The sequence below is a fragment of the Aotus nancymaae genome, unplaced genomic scaffold (assembly GCF_030222135.1).
Source record: "Aotus nancymaae isolate 86718 unplaced genomic scaffold, 86718_ANA_hifiasm-v0.15.2.pri h1tg000020l, whole genome shotgun sequence".
Taxonomy (NCBI): Eukaryota; Metazoa; Chordata; class Mammalia; order Primates; family Aotidae; genus Aotus; species Aotus nancymaae.
The window spans coordinates 58271107-58292479 of NW_026988432.1; positions in this window are offsets into that span (position 1 = coordinate 58271107).

The following is a 21373-nucleotide window of genomic DNA, read 5'->3' on the forward strand; positions in this document are numbered from 1 at the left end:
AAAGCTAAATGCAAACATGTCCTTAGAGGATAAATCTCTTGAGATTCACAGACCACCATGTCGGTGACTTGCCAACCATGTCAGTTACCTGGGAGCATCATTGGTGTTGGGGAGTGAGATGCCAGCACAGGCCACGAGGCCAACTAAGCAGAGGAGGAGAGAAGACACCAGAGACAAGCTTTGTCCAATTGTGAGTTTGGCCTAAAGTAGGGAATGGCAAACAATGGCCAAGGGACAAATCCAGCCATCACCTGCTCTTTTAAGTAACTGTATTACATGATCACATTCAGTGTTTATCTATTGCCTGTGGCTAATTTCTTGCTAAAACAGCAGAGTTAAGCAATTAAGACCGAGACAGTATGGCCCGCCCTTTCCAGAAGGGCCTCTTAAATCACAACCAATATGACCTGGATGGCACTTCCTCCAAAACCATCCCATCCAACAGGCATCAAAGAGAATGGTATGCCTCCCCACCATATGCATTCAACATGCTGACTTAAGACCTTCCTCTACACATGTGTAGCCTAAATGTTCAATAGCTTCCTTTCTTTGTAATGATAGCCCAATTGATATACTAATACGAAGGCTTATGAAGCCAATGAAAATTCGTGACCTATTTGTATGAAGATGATGTTTAAAAAGACAAAAGTGGCAAAGTGTCTTCTTTTTAAAGCATAACTATGTATCTATAACCCATATCAACTCATTTGATAAGGTGTTTATTTTTGTCACACCCACATTGTACGTTGAAATGTAATCCCCAGTGTTAGAGATGGGTCCTGGTTGGAGGTGACTGGATCATGGGGGCGGATCTCTCATGGATGACATAGCGCAACATCTATGGCAATGAATGTGTTCTCACTATGAGTTCACACAAGATCCAGTTGTTTAACAGAGTGTGGCACTTCCTCCTCTCTATTGCTCCTGCTCTTGTCGTGTGATGTGCCTGCTTTCATTTTGTCTTCCACCTTAAGTAAAAACCCCCTGAGGCCTCCCCAAAAGCTGAGCAGATGCTGGCACCATGCTTATGCAGCCTGCAGAACTATGAGCCAATTAAACTTCTTTCTTTATATACTACCCAGCCTTAGATATTTATTTATAGCAATGAAAGAATGGCCCAACACATCATTCTAGAACATTCCAAATAAACCAAGAAATAAACTAAGCTATTCTTTTGGGTTTTGTTAATATGGCTTTTACCCTTTATCTGATTCTATGCTAGTATCTACAACAATGCCCACATGCCTGTGTGCCTTTGTCTTTGTTTCAACACTTGAAATGTCCTCTCTTTCTCTTCCTTCCATGTATTCAAATGTAGTTCATTGTTCAAGCCCTGTCTTCTTCAGAAGGCATGTGTTAATGACTCAATCTCACATGAATTCTCCCCTGACTCCTATGGGACATACAGTTGGCATCACATACTTTAAATTTTATCTTTACTTCAAACCATAATTTATATGCCTTAAGGCTCCAATATGTTATATTCATTCAGTAAAATTCATTCAAGTAATTATGGAGCTCCTGCCACTTTTCTATGTGCTCAAGATACAGCTGTCAAAAGGAAGACAAAGGCCTGATGCCCATAGGATTTACATTCTGCTTAAGAGACAGTGACAAGTCATAAACCATTAAATTTTTGTAAAAGTATTTTGTGACAAAAACAAAATCATAAGCAAAGTAAAAAGACCAGATGACAAATTGATTTTTAAATTTTAATGTATATAGCAGAGATTAAAAACACTACTATAGAAATAACCTTTAAAAATAGGCAAGATAGGCCAGGGGTGGTGGCTCATGCCTGTAATCCCAGCACTTTGAGAGGTCAAGGTGGGTGGATCACCTGAGGTCAGAAGTTTGAGACCAGCCTGGCCAACATGGTGAAACCCTGTCTCTACTAAAACTACAAAAATTAGCTGGGCATGCTGGTAGGTGCCTATAATCCCAGCTACTTGGGAGGCTGAGACAAGAGAATCACTTGAACCCAGGAGGCAGAGGTTGACAAGAGAATCACTTGAACCCAGGAGGCGGAGGTTGCAATGAGGCGAGATCACGCACTGCACTCCAGCCTGGGCAACAAAAGCGAAACTATGTCAAAAATATATATATATAAATATCAACACCTCAGTAAAAAATGATGAAAGATACATAGTTCACAGAAAAAAGGCTAACAACACTTAATCATATAAAAAGATGCCAATCTTAACATAAAATAAATAATAAAATTTCACTGAGATACTATTTTTCAAATATCAGATTGGCAAAAAAATCTAAATTAACAAGACTCCTTAATAAGATTGTACAGAAACAGGCTTTCCCATGCACTTCTGGGGGAATATTACAAAATACAACACATTTGGAGAAGAATCTAACAATATCTAGAATAATTACATATGCAATTTCCCTTTAACCCAAAAATCCCACTTCCAGGTATTTAACCCAAACATATGCTAAAAGAAAAAAAAAAAACAGCAAAATGACATATGCATAAGGTTTCGGTTTCTTACTGTAGGATCATTGGCAGAAACCAAAGCCTGGACTCAGCTATCCATCAAAAGGGGATCTGTTGTGTAAATTATTGTACAGTCACACAATGGAGTATCATAGCTGTAAAAAAGAATGTGAATATCTCAACATATCTAATATAGCTGTGGAGGGTTCACCAAAAAATAGCATTAAGTAAGAAAGCATGGTGAAGTATACTGTGTATAGTATGCTACTATTTGTATAAGAAAGAAGCATTCATGTATATATTTGCTTCTATTAAAAACACAAAAAGACATATCAAAAAATACACATTGTTAGCATAAGGCAGGTAGGAAGGGGAAGAGAAAAAAGTATAGAGGGGACAAACATGGAAGCTAGCCTTCTCGGAAAGTAACTCATGAAGCTTTGACTTTAGAACTATGCAAATGTTTCACATAATTATAAAACAAAATCAGATCAAAAGGAAAACATTAATATCTAAAATCAAAAGCAAAATAGACAAAGAAACCTAACTGTGTGTCGCATCTGTAGCTTCTCAATATAGAGAATAATTATTTCAAGTAGTTTAAAACATGGTAACTTAGTAATATATGCCTACTGGGCAATACCTGAAGAACAACTAGAACTGCAGATAAATTCTAAGCCATGTTCAGTAATTATAGTTTTGTTTTGTTTGTTTGCTTTGAGACAGAGTTTGGCTCTGTCACCCAGGCTGGAGTAGAGTGGTACAATCTCAGCTCACTGCAGCCTTCGCCTCCCAGGCTCCCAGGTTCAACTGATTCTCCTGCCTCAGCCTCTCGAGTAGCTGGAATTACAGGCATACACCATCACACCTGGCTAATTTTTGTGTTTTTAGTGGAGACACGGTTTCACCATGTTGGCCAGGTCGATCTCGAACTCCTGACCTCAGGTGATCCACCCACCTCAGCCTCCCAAAGTGCTAGGATTACAAGCGTAAGCCACCGCACCTGGCCAGTAATTGTATTTTTGTAATACTGGTGTTGCTATTTTAAAATTATAGGTTAAAACATTAAGTACTTTTTAGTGTAATTAAGAAACAAGATTTTTAAAGTCAGAGTACAAACCTATAAATAAAAAAGTAGTTTCTGTAACAAAGTATTTTTGAGTTTAGAATATAAGTATTACTTCATGATGTATTTTCTCTTTTTAAAAGAGAAACATGCATATTTGCTTGCTTTCCTTTTTCACTGAAAAAGTCTAGAAACAGTAACAAACCCATTAGCAATGAACACTCTCCCAGGGCTAAGACTGTTATACCAAAATATCATTTGCTTCTTAAAATAATTCTTTTTAAAATAGTTTTTAAAAATGAGCCTAGAATATAAGATGGTATTCCAGAAAACAAGAAAACTAAAAAGTATCACCAGCACCATGTCAACAGGATGATGGATTCAACTTGAAGTGGCTGTCATTGGTCAAAGGTGAGTTACATAAAACATCAAGATACTAATAACTAGTGTACTACAATAGATTGGAAAACCTAAAATATGTGAAAAATCATGAGTTTAGGTTTTCATTGATTATTTTTGTGTACCAGCCAGGGTTCTTCAAAAAAAATAAAACCTATACGAGGTGTAGAGAAAAATATTTATTGTAGGGAATAGGCTCATGCAATTTATAGAGGCTGACAAGTCCCAAGAATCTGTAGGAAGAGTCATCAAACATGAGACCCAGGAGAGCCAATAGTTTAGTTCCAGTCCAAGTCCAAAAGCCTGAGAAACAGTTTTAGTTCAAGTTCAAAGATGGGGAAAAGCTAATATCCCAGCTCAAATGCAGCCAGGGAAGAAAAGTTCCCTCTCACTTGAGGGAGGGTCAACCTTTTTGTTTGATCCACACCTTCAACTGGTTGGATAAGGCCCACACACATTCATAAGGGCAATCTGAGCCAACTGACTCAAATGTTAATCTCATCCAAAAACCCCTTCACAGACACACCCAGAAAAATGTTTGACCAAATGTCTGGGTACCCTGTAGCTCAATCAAGTTGATACATAAAACACACTTAGGAACAAACTCAATTTCTAAAAATTAGTAAATAAGGGGAAATATCAGGCATTTATGTCTTTCTTGTACAAAATGTATCTATGGATATCCATAGCTGATGAGACAAACATCTATATAAAATAATTTCAGTATTAAATGCAGAATACATTATAAAATTAAAGTGTCTCATTTTTACAACTTCTTGTAAAACAATGGATCTAGACCGGGGTAAGCAAATAATGTTTGGCCAAATTTAGTTTGCCCCCTGTTTTTATATGGTTCAAGAACTAAGAATGACTTTCACATTTTAAAATGGTTGGGGAAAAAAATCCCAAAAAAAATACATGATATATGAAAAATACGTAAAATTTAAATTTTAGCATCTCTAAAGTTTATTGGGACATAGCCAGGCTTATTAGTTTCAATTTCAATGTTGTCTATGGTTGCCTTTCCAATACAACTGAAAATTTGTATCCATATGGCTTTCAAAGTTTAAAGTATTTCCTGTCTGGTCCTTTGAGGAAAGTGTTTGCTGAACCTCAATCTAAAAAATAATAATCGGTGGCTGAAAAAAAAAAAACAAAAAAACCAGTTAGGTGAAATACTGATGGGGAACTTTATAGGGGAGGAATGAGGCAGAACCCAGTGAGCAATCACTGGAGAACCATGACTAACCCAGGTATACTAGGATGACTGTATTTCAGACGAGGGTAGAAAACAAAGAAATGAAACTGGGCCCCAAAGAGTTATGTGCTAATGACTAACAGATTCTTGAGTTTGCAAAATGGCAGATAAGAAAAGAAACAGCTTGTATAAGGCTGAAACTCCCTCTGCTTGTAAGATAACAAAACTGGCTGAAATTAGTTGAAACCAACATGGCCAACTAGGGTTTGCACAGAATGAGCTTGCTGATGTTATAGCCTAAATTTCCACTGTATGTTTTATGCTGACTCCCCTGACTTTGCACAAGGGATCCATGAAGAAGCATGAAGCATGAAGAGATAACTGCACATGCCCGAGGACTTTCCAGACCTTTCCTTTCCTTCCATCAATCACCTACTAATCTCAGAATCCACCCCTTAAATCTTTTCTAATAAAATTACTGTCTTAAAGTCAGCACAGGGAGATAGATTTGAGCTGGACTCCTCTCTGTTAGTCAACTTGATATAAAAAGCTTTTCTTTTCTTTTCTCTTCTCAAAAACCTAGTGTCATAATATTGGCTTCTAGTTCATTGAGCTGTGAGCCTCTTTGGCTTGGTAACTAACAGAAATAGCAGGTTGATGAGTGTGGAGAGAAAATTAACTGTCTAGGGCCCACAGAGTTTGCAATGACAGTGAAATATCCACATGAATTTGGTGGTAGATAATTGAAAGCACTGGTCTAGAGATAACGGGTCAGCTCTAAAGAGAGTCTTCTATGAATAATGGAGTGGAAGTCAAGGGAATTATGATATAACTCAAGAAGAACAAACAGATAGAGAGTAGAATCCTGGATGACACTTCATTTAAAGCTGGATGGAAGGAGAACAGAGTTAAGAAACTGACCACAGGGTCCATGCTGAACTTGAAATGAAGTGAAGTCAATATGACCTAAAAATTAGAACAAGAAAAAGAAAAAAGAATGATTTGGAAATCTAGATACATTTATATGTTTTGAATATCACATTGGTTATAGAAAGAGTGAGAAAAATGAAAGGATTGGAATTTGTTATTGTAAAATGAGTTCTTGAAGTCTAAGATTTGGGAGGTAAAGCAGTTCTAATTGATCATGAAGCTCAGAGCATGGGTTTTTGGGTAAGTTGTTAAAATGGATTTGAGGTCTAAGTCATTAGGGTAAGATGAGGTCAAAGATTTGAGGTTAGGGTTTGGAAAGCTTATCCATATGAAGATCGAAATCACCCAAGGCAGACTTAAGCATAGACGAGAATCCTGTGAATGGGTCATCAGATTAACCTAGTTAAGAGAGGAAAAACATGAGCTGCTTTCTCCAGCTCCTCAGACAAGGGGATTACTAAACCCCCTTCCCTTTTTGATGGTCTGGCCTTACTGCCCAGTGCTGACCAACAGCCTCTGAAGGCTTTTGCATCTCAGACTCACAGGCATGTTCTCATCTGCTACCTCAGAGCAGAAACCCCACTTCTTCCCCCAAATCAGAACGTTTTTAGTTGCATTTCAGTATTTCAAGACAAAAGGGGATATATTTGGCCACAAAAAAACACATGGCTTACTTTCTCAGTGGCTTGTGTGGCAGACACAGTGATGCCCCTCTCAGGTCACCCCTTGAGAAAGGACTAGCTGCCCAGTGCTCACAGCATGATTAATTTCCAGCTGGTAGCTCCTGAATGATTGACATCAACTTCTGAGCCATGATCATGTTTCTCTTCATGCAACCCCAAGCCAAAGACTGAGCAAGGCATTTGGAGCAGAGGTTATCTTTCTGGGTCAGGCTACAATCAGTGATTGACCAAATCTTTGGTACAAGGACCTAATTGTTTCCATGCAATAGGAAACTCCTCTAGTGAGACATTTTTTTCTCTAGAGCTCCCATGGGCTGGCAGAGACTTTGTCAGGTCTGCCTTGTGGTCCAAAAGCTCTCCCAGTCTAACCCGGCTTCTTCCCTTTTTTTTTTTTTTTTTTTTTTTGAGATACAATGTATGTTGCCCAGTCTGGAGTGCAGTGGTGCTATCTCGGCTCACTGCAACCTCCACCTCCCAGGTTCAAGTTTTTCTCCTGCCTCCACCTTCTGAGTAGTTGGGATTACAGGTGCATCACCCAGTCCAGCAAATTTTTGTACTTTTAGTAGAGACAGGGTTTACGCTGTGTTGGCCAGTATGTTCTCGAACTCTGGATCTCACGTGATCTACCCGCCCTGTCCTCCCAAAGTACTGGGATTACAGGCATGAGCCACCGTGCCTGGCTACCCTTTTCTTTCACTAGTATTACTCCCAAGCAAACCTTCTGTCCTCCTAACTCTATCTCAGCATCTGCATCGTAGGAAAGCCATCTAGAGAGCTTGATGCTGGAGCTCCAACTACATGACCAGAATCTGATTCCTGTCTTTCCACTTTCTACTTCCAAAGTCCTCAATATTGATGCCGTGCTTAGACTCTATGTGGCACTGGACATGGGTAGGTCATGCCTGTAATCCCAGAAGTTTAGGAGGCCAGGGCAGTGGATCACCTGAGGTCAGGAGTTAGAGACCAGCCTGGCCAACATGGTGAAACCTCGTCTCTACTAAAATACAAAAATTAGCCAGGTGTGGTGGTGCACACCTGAAATCCCAGCTACTCAGGAGGCTGAGGCATGAGAATCACTTGAACCCAGGAAGCAGAGGTTGCAGTGAGCAGAGATCATGCCACTGCACTCCAGCCTGGGTGACAGAGTGAGACTCTGTCTCAAAAAAAAAAAAAAAAAGAAAGAAAGAAAGAAAAGAAAAAGAAAAAAGGTAAAGAAAAAAATCTATGTGGTAGCAAGACAACTATAGCTCTTCACATAGTCTCTGGTTTGAGTCTAGTAGAATAGAAAAACTCTCTTCTTGAAACCTCAAAAATGCCTCATTGTTTGTGCCCTATTTTCATTCATAAACTAAACGTCATAACCAGGGGAATAACAAGTGCTAACTGATTTAGGCCAACAGGGCCCATCCCTGGAACTGTGGGATCCACCCACATGGGCTGAGAATGGGACTTCTCCAAACAACAGAAAAATGGGGCTCTTCAGAGTGGCTTTCTTCTCCATCTGTTAGCCCTCTGGCTCCTATCTCTATGACTGGGACCCTGAAAATCACTAGTATTCCTCCTAGATGGTACAATTCTACACCCCCAGAACCTCAGCAAAAAGGCCAAGGACTCTGCTTCTGCAAGTAAAGATCTCTTTGCAAATTGCCTGCCTCACCAGGTACCCGTTCCACACGCCTTCCACTGAGTTCTGCCACACCTTGAAGAGCACGTGTCTTCTGCAAGGTCAGTGTCATCTCCTGCAGCATTTGCCTCAAGCTCTTCGAATTATTAATGGAACAAATCCACATACAATCTGGAGTCTCATTTGGTCTGCTCTGTGACAGACCCTTGTGAGCCTCAGACACCTTGATATGAGTCTCCACCAGTATCTTTTTCAGTTTCCACAGTGTATGTGGGAAAGTCAAATTAGACCTGAACCCAGAACCTGTCCTCTGGCTTTCAGTAATGCTGAAGTAAATTACATGATTTATCATTTCTCTGGTAGTAAAAGTAACCAATAAAAATACATAAATTAGTTAATTTCAACTAATTCAAATTAAGCTTCAGGACTTTTATCCTTTAAAAGAAACACTGACTCTTGGCCGAAAACGCAGAAGGCTATTTTTTGTGGCTTTAAGTTCATTTCCCCCAACATTGGATGTGTGAGTCTTACTGTTGCAGTAATAACCAACGTTCTATGAGCAAACTTAGCTCCAAGAGAAAATTACAGACCATAGGCTGGGTGTGGTGGTTCAAGCCTATAATTCCAGCACTTTGGGAGGCCAAGGCACGTGGATGGCTTTGGCCCAGAAGTTCGAGACCAGCCTGGGCTACATGGAGAAACACTGTCTCTACAAAAAATAGAAATATTAACTGGGCATGGTGGTGCATGCCTGTGGTTCCAGCTACTCAGGAGGCTGAGATGGGAGGATTGCCTCAGGAGGTCAAGGTTGCAGTGAGCCCTGATGGTGCCACTCAGCCTGGGCAACAGGGTGAGACTCTGTCTCAAAAAGAGAGAGCGAGAGACCGAGACCATACACCCTTAGAAACTAATCACATTATAAAACTTAGTTGTATTGCTTAATATAACATAATCACTTCCACTTAACAAAGTAGTCAGAATATACTGATAGTGAATTAGTTATTTATGCCAATTTTTTACTTAAATGGTTTTATGAAAAATGAAAAAGAAACAAAAGCTCAACTGTTAATATACACCACAGTCCTCAGGCCTGTGCAGAAAGGGACAGATAATGAAAAACGGAACAATGACTAGAACTGTAGTGGTTTTTCCTTAGCAACTCATTTGGTGAGAGTGAATGTACTTGCTTCAGGCAATTTGCTGGAGGACAGAAGATACAATATACTTCCTTAGAATGCTCTTGCCTTCCCTCTTTCTGCCTTTCTACCCTTTGTTTGCTTGCCTACCAGCTCCTGTGGCTGCTAAACAACCACATGAGAGCATTAGGCAGGGAATTATTGTATTTACACCAAATCATCTGAAAAAATGTGGTACATGATGCAATTTGAAATATATATCTATTGAACTTGGAAAAATATTATTTTTACTCTGATTTTATTTTTTTTAATCTGATTTTGAAATCAATTTCTGGGCCATTACTTTAAAACCAATTTTCCAGATACAAAAGGCAGATTGTTTCATTCAAAACTAGGCAATGCTCTATGACCGTGGCTAAATGGAGTTTTCAACAGTAAGACTCACACAATTCTTAAACTTCAGCCAGCTCCCCTGTGTGTTATACTTGTTTCATCTTGCTCCCTTACACATCTCTCTCGATAGGGTTTGTTTAGAGCTAAGTAGCTGTACCACAGTCTCAAACTCCTTAGACATTTCTGCTATTGCTTTGTAAAATCACCCTTTGCTCCAAAGGAACCATGCATTTGTTATGGGGACCCAAAACAGTCTACAATTGGCAAGTGGCAGCAGATCCCATCTGCTGCTGACATTTCCAAACTATAATTGTCATCATAGCATTACTTCAGCTTCTCACATCTAAATGCATTTCTAATTCCCTCTCATTTGTCTTTCATCCCACCTCTCTTCCTCCCAAAGGACTGCCTTCCTCTATAACAGACTTGGAATTATCATCTGCTGTTCTCTTGTGACATGCACAACATATACAACGTTTATAATTTATGAAATGAAACATCTCCAAAGACCTAATGGAAAACCAAGGGTAATCCAGGTTTCACATCTGTACAGTGGGTTAGAAAATCTTATCCCCTTCTGTTCCTCTGATTGGTGTGAGCACAGCAGCCAGTCATGCCACTCTACTGAGTGACGCACTGACTTTGCTGATCATTTGACAGTTTACTGCCAAGGCAGGAAAATCCAGTCAAAGCTTTCAGAAGGTCTGAGCATCCAAAAAGGATTTTTGGAGGAGTAAGAGTATTTATTATATGACCTCACCCATCTTTAAAGTGATTGACAGTCCATAAAATTGAGTTGTCTCCACAAGCTGACTTATAATCCATGCCACATCTTTTGGTACAGACAGATAAAGTTGTCAGCACAGAGTAATTCACAAGTGGCTGTCTCAAATTTCTTGTTGGAGGATATATAAAGCACCTTCCTCCCAAAGATCTCAAGGAACTGCTTAGAGGATCTGAAATATATCCTACCATTAGTATTCGAGTCAAATGTTACCTCTTCACTTGCAGGAGGACATAATATACACTGGTGGAAATTTTAAGCTCATTTCACAGCCGTGATTCACATTATTAATGATGCAAATTGATCCTACCACAAACCATAAATACAAAATTCCCTTCCATGCTATGCTTAGACAATCACTAAGTGCAGATTTTTTAAAAAGTAAACTGAGACAATAAGCAAGATTTTTTTTTACCAGTCCCAGTTCATAAAAATTAGTAATGAAATCAGATAAATATAAGATTAGGATTTAGCTGTTAGGAATTCTTAAGAATTGAGTGATTCTAAAAAAGTTAAATTGTTTAAGAGTCCCCCAATAGTCCAAGTATTGTCCAACATTTTATTTATTAATTGTCAATGGTAAAAAAATATAATAATTAGCAGCATTCCCAAGAACTTGCAAGTGATGGAAATTTGGTTGCAGTAAAGCTGGTAAACACACACACAATTAAAAGAACGCAGTTCAACAACCCCTCTGAGAGTAATCCAGATGTTGGATAATTGGATAACCGTAGGATTTGCAAGTACCTAACACGCAATCTGAACAGACTGGATAAAGTAGCATAGCGAATGGATCAGAACATGTTTATAAGTGAACAAACAGAAACAAACTATAATATCGTAATTTATGTGAAGGACCTAGATACACAAAGCAAGTTCTTAATAACCTACAAAGAGACTTAGACACCCACTCAATAATAGTGGGAGATTTTAAAACCCCACTGTCAATATTAGACAGATCAATAAGACAGAAAATTAACAAGGATATCCAGGACTTGAACTCAGATCTGGACCAAGCTGACCTAATAGACATCTATGGAACTCTCCACCCCAAATCCACAGAATATACATTCTTCTCAACACCACATCACACTTATTCTAAAATTGACCACATAACTGGAAGTAAAACACTCCTCAAAATGCAAAGGAATGGAAATCGTAACAAATACTCAGACCACTGTGCTATCAAATTAGAACTCAGAATTAAGAAATTCACTCAAAACCACAAAACTACATGGAAACTGAACAACCTGCTCCTGAATGACTAATGGATAAATAATGAAATGAAGGCAGAAATAAAGATGTTCTTCAAAACCAATGAGAACGAAGACACAACATACCAGAATCTCTGGGACACCTTAAAAGCAGTGTCTAGAGGGAAATTTATAGTACCAAATGCCCAGCAGAGAAGTGAGGAAAAATCTAATATCAACACCCTAACACCGTGATTTAAAAAACTAGAGGAGCAAGATCAAAAAAATTCAAAAGCTAGTAGAAGGTAAGAAATAACTAAGATCAGAGCAGAACTGAAGGAGATAGAGACACAAAAAACCCTTCAAAAAAATCAAACAAAGATCAGCAAAATAGATAGACTGCTGGCCAGACTAATAAAAAAGAAAAGCAAGAAGAACCAAATAGATGCAATAAAAAATGATAAAGGGGATATCATCACCAATCCCACAGAAATACAAACTACCATCAGAGATTACTACAAACATCGCTATGCAAATAAATCAGTAAATCTAGAAGAAATGGATAAATTCCTAGACACTTACACTCTTTCAAGACTAAACCAAGAAGTTGAATCCATGAATAGACCAATAACAAGGTCTGAAATTGAAGAAGCAATTAATAGCCTATCAACCAAAAAAAGTCCAGGACCAGACAGGTTCACAACCAAATTCTACCAGAGGTACAAAGAGGAGCTGGTACCATTCCTTCTGAAACTAGTCCAAACAATACAAAAAGAGGGAATCCTCCCTAACTCATTTTATGAGACCAACATCATCCCAATACCAAAACCTGGCAGAGACACAACTAAAAAAGAAATTTCAGGCCAATATCCATGATGAACATTGATGCGAAAATCCTCAATAAAATACTGGCAAACTGAATCTGACAGCACATCAAAAAGCTTATCCATCACAAACAAGTCAGCTTCATCCCTTGATGCAAGGCTGGTTCAACACATGCAAATCTATAAATGTAATCCATCACGTACACAGAACCAAAGACAAAAACCAAATGATATCTTAACAGATGCAGAAGACTTTTACAAAAATTCAACAGCCCTTGATGCTAAAAATTCTCAATAAACTAGGTGTCATTGGAACATATCTCAAAATAATAAAAGCTATTTATGACAAACCCAGAGCAAGTATCATACTGAATGGTCAAAAGCTGGAAGCATTCCCTTTGAAAACCGGCACAAGACAAGGATGCCCTCTCTCACCACTCCTATTGAACATATTATTGGAAGTTCTGGTCAGGGCAATCAGGCAAGAAATAGAAATAAAGCATATTCAACTAGGAAAAGAGAAAGTCAGTTGTCTCTATTTGCCGACAACATGATTGTATCTTTAGAAGACCCCATTGTCTCAGCCCCAAATCTCCTTAAGCTGATAAGCAACTTCAGCAAAGTCTCAGGACACAAAATCAATGTGTAAAAATCACAAGCATTCCTATACACCAATAACAGACAGAGCCAAATCATGAAGAAACTCCCATTCACAATTACTACAAAGATAATAAAATACCTAGGAATAAAACTAACAAGGAATGTGAAGGACCTCTTTAAGGAGAACTACAAACCACTGCTCAAGGAAATAAGAGAAGACACAGATGGAAAAACATTCCATGCTCATGGTTAGGAAGAATCAATATCATGAAAATGGCCATATTGCCCAAAGTAATTTATAGATTCAATGCTATCCCCATCAAGCTTCCATTGACTTTCTTCACAGAATTGGAAAAAAACACTTTAAACTTCAAATGGAACTAAAAAACAGCCCACATAGCCAAGAAAATCTTAAGCAAAAAAAAAAAAAAAGTTGGAGGCATCACACTACCTGACTTCAAACTATACTACAAGGCTACAGTCATCAAAACAGCATGGTACTGGTACCAAAACAGAAATATAGACCAATGAAACAGAACAGAGGCTTCAGAAACCATGCCACATATCTACAGCCATCTGATATTTCACAAACCTGATAAAAACAAGCAATGAGGAAAGGATTCTCTATTTAATAAATGGTGTTGGGAAAACTGGCTAGCCATATGTGGAAAGCTGAAACTGGATCCCTTCCTTAAACCTTACACAAAAATTAACTCCAGATGGATTAAAGATTTAAACATAAGACCTAACATCATAAAAACCCTTGAAGAAAACCTAGGTAAAACCATTCAGGACATAGGCATGGGCAAGGACTTCATGATTAAAACACCAAAAGCATTGGCAACAAAAGCTAAAATAGACAAATGGGATCTAACTAAAGAGCTTCAGTAGAGCAAAAGAAACTATCATTAGAGTGAACTGGCAACCAACAGAATGGGAAAAAATTTTTCCAATCTACCCACCTGACAAAGGGCTAATATCTAGAATCTACAAAGAACTTAAATTTACAAAAAAAAAAAAAAAAAAGAAAGAAAAATCCAAAAGTGGTTGAAGGAGATGAACACTTTTCAAAAGACATTTATGTAGCCAACAAACATATGAAAAAAAAGCTCATCATCACTGGTCATTAGGGAAATGCAAATCAAAACCACACTGAGATACCACCTCATGCCAGTTAGAATGGTGATCATTAAAAAATCTGGAGGCAGCAGATGCTGGAGAGGATGTGAAAAAATAGGAATGCTTTTACACTGTTGGTGGGAGTGTAAATTAGCTAAACCATTGTGGAAGACAGTGTGGAGATTCCTCAATAATCTAGAAATAGAAGTATCATTTGACCCAGCTATCCTATAACTGAGTATATATCTATCCAAAGGATTATAAATCATTCTATTATAAAGACACATGGACATGTATTTTTTTTGTAGCACTGTTCACAATAGCAAAGACTTGGAAACAATCCGAAAGCCTATCAATGATAGACTGGATAAAGAAAATGTGGCACATATACACCATGGAATACTATGTAACCATAAAAAAGGATGAGTTCATGTTCTTTGCAGGGACACAGATGAAGCTGGAAACCATCATTCTCAGCAAACTGACACAAGAACAGAAAATCAAACCACATGAACCACATTTTCTCATTCATAAGTGGGAGTTGAACAATGAGAACGCATGGACACAGGGAGGGGACAATCACACACCAGGGCCTGTCAGAAGGTTGGGAGCTAGGGGAGAGATAGCAGGGGGTGGGAGGATTGGCAAGGGATAGCATTAGGATAAATACCTAAGGTAGATGACGGCATGATGGATACAGCAAACCACCATGGCACATGTATACCTATGTAACAAACCTGTACATTCTGCACATATACCCCAGAACTTAAAGTATATTAAATTTTAAAAAATAATAATGAGACTACACTCTATTTGTCAGTGATTTATTGGTTACTTCAATTGTCTTAGCTTTGCCTCTTCTTGGCTGTGTTCACCATGGCCTACCCTCAGACTTTTCAGCCTTATGTTATTTGGAAGCTGTTCAAGAGGTTGTTACTGAGAAGCTGATAGCAATATTCCTCAGACATTCCTTTTTACATAACGGTAAATATTAATTAACTGCCTGAGTTTACAAGGATTAAAATATGATCCTTACTTTTCTAGGAACTTACAACCTAATTTACAAAAAACTATCATAGTTGTTTGAACCCCAAAGTATTTGTGGTGGGCAGTGCAGTTAAGAGAGTTAAAGTAGAAAGAAAAAACAACAAAAAAAAAAGAGTTAAAGTAAATGAACAAAAGCCACCATAGAAATTGGCTGTCACCCATCTAGCATGAAATAGTGAGAAGAGTCTAAGTCCAATATTACAGTTCAAAGAGTGTTAGAGAATACCAAGTCAGGAAAAGCTAACAAAAGTCAGAGAAAAATTGTTACAGGGTAATAATGAATAAAGGAACAATTCCAATGTTTCAAAATGACTGAGTCTTTAAAAATCAAGTGGATCATTAGAGCCGGAATATGGTAACCTAAAGAAAATTCATAGAGCCTAGGAACTGGACAACAGTACCCTAGAAAGAGGCCAGCATGATCCAGGTGACCGGGTCAAGTTCCCCATTCTGGGGACCACGATACAGAGCCAGGTACAGGTGAGATTTAGTAACAAGGTCACTTGAAAATACCAGGTACACCAATTTCACAGTGACCCCAAGAACCACCAGCCACATGATGGGTTGTTAGCTATTACCCAGGAAATCTTGAGTCTGGAAATAAATGCTATTTATATACCCACAAGTCATTAAATGCATGCATTCAGTCATTCATTGACACCAAACTCTCTAATGAGCACCCGCCAATAGAGAAGAATATGTTCTCCCTCACTCCTGGTTCTCATGAGGAGGGATTTTCCCAAAGCATATTCCTAAATTCCCTCTAATTCCCTTCTCTCTCTCCATCCCTGGGACATGGAGTGACTTACCTAATTAATTAACTAGGAGAGAATAAACAGCCGTGTTTGGCTCCACTCTGCCTATTTTTCTTTCAGGAGTGAGATTAGCAGGACTATCTGCTTCTCACCCTGCACTACAAGCTACAATTTAGCCTCTAGTAATACTAAAATTTTCTTCTTTTATTTACTCTTCACTTCATGTCTCAATTTGTTTAGAATTCTTGAAGGGAAGAGATGTATTTAATACGTACAAAATGTTTCAGACAATGCACTAAGCACTGAATACGTATTTATCCACTTCACAGTTCTGCATGGAGTTTAGAGTGCAATGAGTTTGAGCTGCATTCTGAAAGGCCTGAAATTGGAACAAGTAGAGAGATAAACATTCCATGAAAAAGAAGGCTGTGAGCAAAGTCTCAATGTTGGCAGTGTTCATTATACAAATTGATCAATAAGGTTCATTGCAGAAGCAAGCGAATCCTTCTCCCTACCTTCAGCTCTCCTTTCCTGAAATGGATTAGGAGATTTAAAAACCTCTGATGGGCATGGTGGCTCATGTCTGTAATCCCAGCAATTTGAGAGGTTGAGGCAGGAGGGCCACTTGAACCCAGGAGTTTGTTATTAGCCTGAGAAACATAATGAGACTCCACCTCTACAAAAAATTTAAAATATTAGCGAGAAAAAAAAAAAAATATATATATATATATATATATATGCATCTGTAATCCCAGCTATTCAGGAGGCTGAGGTAGGAGGATCACTTGAGCCCAGGAGGTCAAGGCTGCAGTGAGCCATGATTGCACCACTGCACTCCAGCCTGGGTGAAAGAGCAAGACCCTGTCTCAAAATAAATAAATATACATAAAAGAACCTCTGTCTTCATCCATGTAAATGTGTACCCATTCTTTTTATTTTGGATACTCCCAATAATGGCCACAACACCAAATTTGAACCTCGAGGGTAAATAAAATATCACAATTCTCTAGAATCCCCACCTGTCTCTATTCTTCATGGACCAAACTAATGGCCCCCAATCTCTTGAAGTTCTTTTCTATAAGTAGAATTCTCTTTTTCCATAGAGAATGTTATTAAATGGTTTGCCCATGGCATTAGCTATTTTAAAATTCTCTATGCTCAAAACATATTTTTCCTTGATGTGAAGAAGACATCACCCCATCACAATCCAGGTAACCTTACTACACTGTCTTATATAAGACATTGTCTAAAAGATTTAAAATCTCTACTTCTCCTCACCTTATGAAAGAAAAACATATAGAGAATACTTCCGGGAAGAAAACTTGTTACTTCGAATGTATAAGTATGCCTGAGAACCAGTGCTGTAGGTTTAAAAAATCACAAGTTCCTGCAAAAATCCAAATCATTATCTTCAAAAATTTATCTCATAGTACTGCATTACAACAAAATTATCATTGTAAAATCTCTTATATGCCTGACACAGTGCAAGGTGGGAGTTTTATAGGAATTAAACAATTTAAGGTATTTTACAAATCAAGTTTTTACATATGGTATTTGGTTCAAACGATCCTAAAAAATATTTTATTATGTGATTGAAAGCATATGTTGTATTTAATTATATAAACTATAATTAGGGTATTATAGAAGACTGATTATAAGAAAGATTTCATTTTTCTTTATACATATTGTTTAAATATATTTTTTCAAAAAACAGTCTGGGGGTCCTACACACTAAACTGGTAATAGTTGTTATTTCTGAATAACAGGATTGCAGGATATTTTTTCCTTTTTTTCTTTGTGCTTTTGGTATTTTCTAAATGTTCTAAAACGAGCATGTATAAGAACAGACCGTTATTTTAAGAGATATATAAATATATGTGAAGAGTGTGCATAGCCCTTTTTTTTTTTTCTGCTTCTATCTGGTCTGAGCACTCACCTACTAATTGCCACATTGCCAGTTCCCACTCAAACCATTCCCACTGCAAACACTCCTTAGAGATAACAAACTCCAATGCTAATTACCTGTGGGTAAAGTTTGAAAATTCAGGTTATCCTGAAGACATATCCACATACAACATAAGCAGATTTTTTGAATTTTTCTGAGCTTATAGAAACCCTTCTGGATCCCATAAACAAAGACATTCTCAAGCATTTCACTTAAAAGTTGCAATTATGAGAAGTAAATATATTTAAACTTCTCAATGATTTGGGCTAAAAATATACATTGGTACATTGGTAAACAAATAGCTAGATACAGTCATTAAAAATGAAAGAAACAGCCTGGTGCAGTGGCTCACAGCTGTAATCCCAGCACCTTGGGAGGCCAAGGCCAGTGGATCACCTGAAGTCAAGAGTTTGAGACCAGCCTGGCCAACATGGTGAAACCCTGTCTCTATGAAAAATACAAAAATTAGCCACGCATGTTGGTGGATGCCTGTAATCTCAGCTACTTGGGAGGCTGAGGCAGAAAAGTTGCTTGAACCCGGGAGGCGGAGGCTGCAGTGAGCCAAGATCATGCCACTGCACCACTCCAGCCTGGGTGAAAAGCATGAGACTCCATCTCAAAAAAAAGAAAAAAGAAAAGAAACAAACCACAGAGGACCTGGTTCATTAGTACAAAATGAAGATCTAGTTTATCACTACTAAACTGTGCTCTGCATATATGCAAACTAACTCAGTGAGGGCAAATAAATGTAATTTCTGTACAAAGCCTTCCATGGTAAGGCAAGAGTCACCATCTCAAAGATGTGTAGAGCTGTTCCCATATTTAAACTTATATTTCCACTATTTTACAGAGAAAAAAAAGCCTGACTTACAATATAGGTTTTTTTTTTATAAAATGACTTACTTTTTAGTTGAAATCTTCAAGTGCAAATATCACAATGGCCTCAGGTGTTATATCAAAAACAGAAGGTTCATCAATTCAGAACTGTAACCTTCTGTTTTCTGTTATCTGTCCGCCACCAGCTACCTTACTGGCTAGTCACTTCACCTCTAGAACCGCTCCTTCCATTGTAAGTGAGTAGGCTGCACTAGATTATCCTTACATTTTCTTCCAGCTCTAGATTTCTCAAAATCAAAGAAATATCCTCACCCTGTCTTTAGTTCCTTCATTTCATAACTCTAAGGGGGGGGGGGGGGGAACTTTCAGCTTTCTAAGCACTTCTAAATGCATTACCTTACTTGCCCCATCACCACACTCCTGTGAGGTAAAACATCTCTTCTAAAGTATCTCTCTGCAGGTGTAATAGAGCACAGAAGACTGGCCAGGTACTGTGCTATGTACTATGCATTCAAGAACTAGTCAGCTGAAGTTCCTAGACTCATGTAGCTAGGTGTTTGCAGTCTGGTAACAACTTTATGATTTCTACCTAAGTGGCACAAACTGTAGCTTAGCACAGCAGAGCTCACCTTGTTTGACTTAGAAGGCTCTTTTAAAATAATCTGGTCTAAATGCCTCCCTTTATGGATGAGAATCTAGAGGTCATGCCCAAAAACACAGTTCAAAGCATTGTCCCTCTCAATCTGAATGTCTTTCTTCCTCAATCAGCTGTGCCCTTCCAGAATGAATAATTTCCTCCAGGGACCAGGGAAATAGAGGAAGTAAATTCCACTGAATCCCTCTGTAAATGGTGTGTAGTTTTTCTGGTTATCAGGTCTTTCCTTTTAAAGGTCACTCTTCCTTGGTAAGAAATTTTCTGATGCAATTGTTGGAAATAAACTGAGTTGTTTAGAGAATGCAGAAGATATGTGACTGTGCATGGATGCTTTTCTCTGTAGTCTTTTTCAGTTTTTGATATCTTATATAAATTGATTGTAAAACTTAGAAATATGAAAAGTATGACAAAATACAACTTATGATAAATTATAAATAATACTTTACTTATCAACATTGTATTATTTAAGATACGCTTGTCCTATGGATAACTCTGCAGTTTCTTATCTAACAAAGGTCATTCCCAATGTTGTTTTTAATCTAAATGCCAGCACTCTTATCTTTGCCCTTATCTTTCTCGTATTCCTCACAGACAGTAAGGAAACTTCTTGCCCAGAAGGAACCTGAGTAGAAGGTGACCAACCCAGTAGAATAAACCACAGCTCAGGGGAAATGGGCAGATAACAATAACTATGGAGTATTTATTTAACGCCAGGAAACTGCTGTAAGTGTTTGATTGTATTAATTCATTTACCCTCTGAAAAACCTCAGAGGATGGAGAATGAGCCCCACAGGATGCTGGACACAGTCAATGGAGACAGAGTCAAGGGACAAGTTCTGGATGAGCTGGAACGTGACAGAAAAAAAGGCAGAAAAGAGGTGGATGTATTCCTTTCCCCCACGGGCTCATGTCCCCCATATATACCCACCAAGGACACAGCTGAGTAACTGATACATAGTAAATGCCCAATAGTGTGTAAGTTGAATGAAAAACAGTGCAAAGAACGCTTTATAGCCCATTTGTCAAGGAAGCTAAGGTTGGATATGACTTTCAAGGTTACCTGGAACAGCCATCCATCCACCACATGGCTGCACTACCAAGCATCAACACTAGTCTAGCTGCATTCAAAGTCCATCTCCAATATTACCTGGTGACAAAACTATTATTGTTTCTATTTTACAGATGAGACAACTGAGACCTGACAGGATTAAATAACTTAACCCTCATAAGTTTACACACTTAACGGGTAGAGCCATCTGGATTCAAACCCAGATATTCTGACTGCAAGACAGAATACGCTTTCCACTAAATCAAACTTTGATCTTACTATAGAGAGAGTAAAATGTAATCAAAGTACATGAAAATTTATAGGGTTCATTGAAAATGGTCAGAATTTCATTATGTTTATCTTAAATTTAAAAAATTTTACATTGTAAAATATGAATTTAATGATACTGATTTAAGACATAAAAGTGTAAACTCTACAGCTGAGGTTTTACATCACCCAACACTAATTATTTTAAATATCTGGATCTAATTTACTTAACAATGAGAAATATGTTGTTGCACGCCAAGACGGCCGAATGGGAACAGCTCTGGTCCATGGTTCCCAGCGAAAGCAATCCAGAAGGTGAGTGATCTCCGCATTTCCAACCAAAGTACCAGGTTCATCTCACTGGGACTGGTTAGACAGTGGGTGCAGCCCAAGAAGGGCAAGCTGAAGCAGGGTGGGGCAT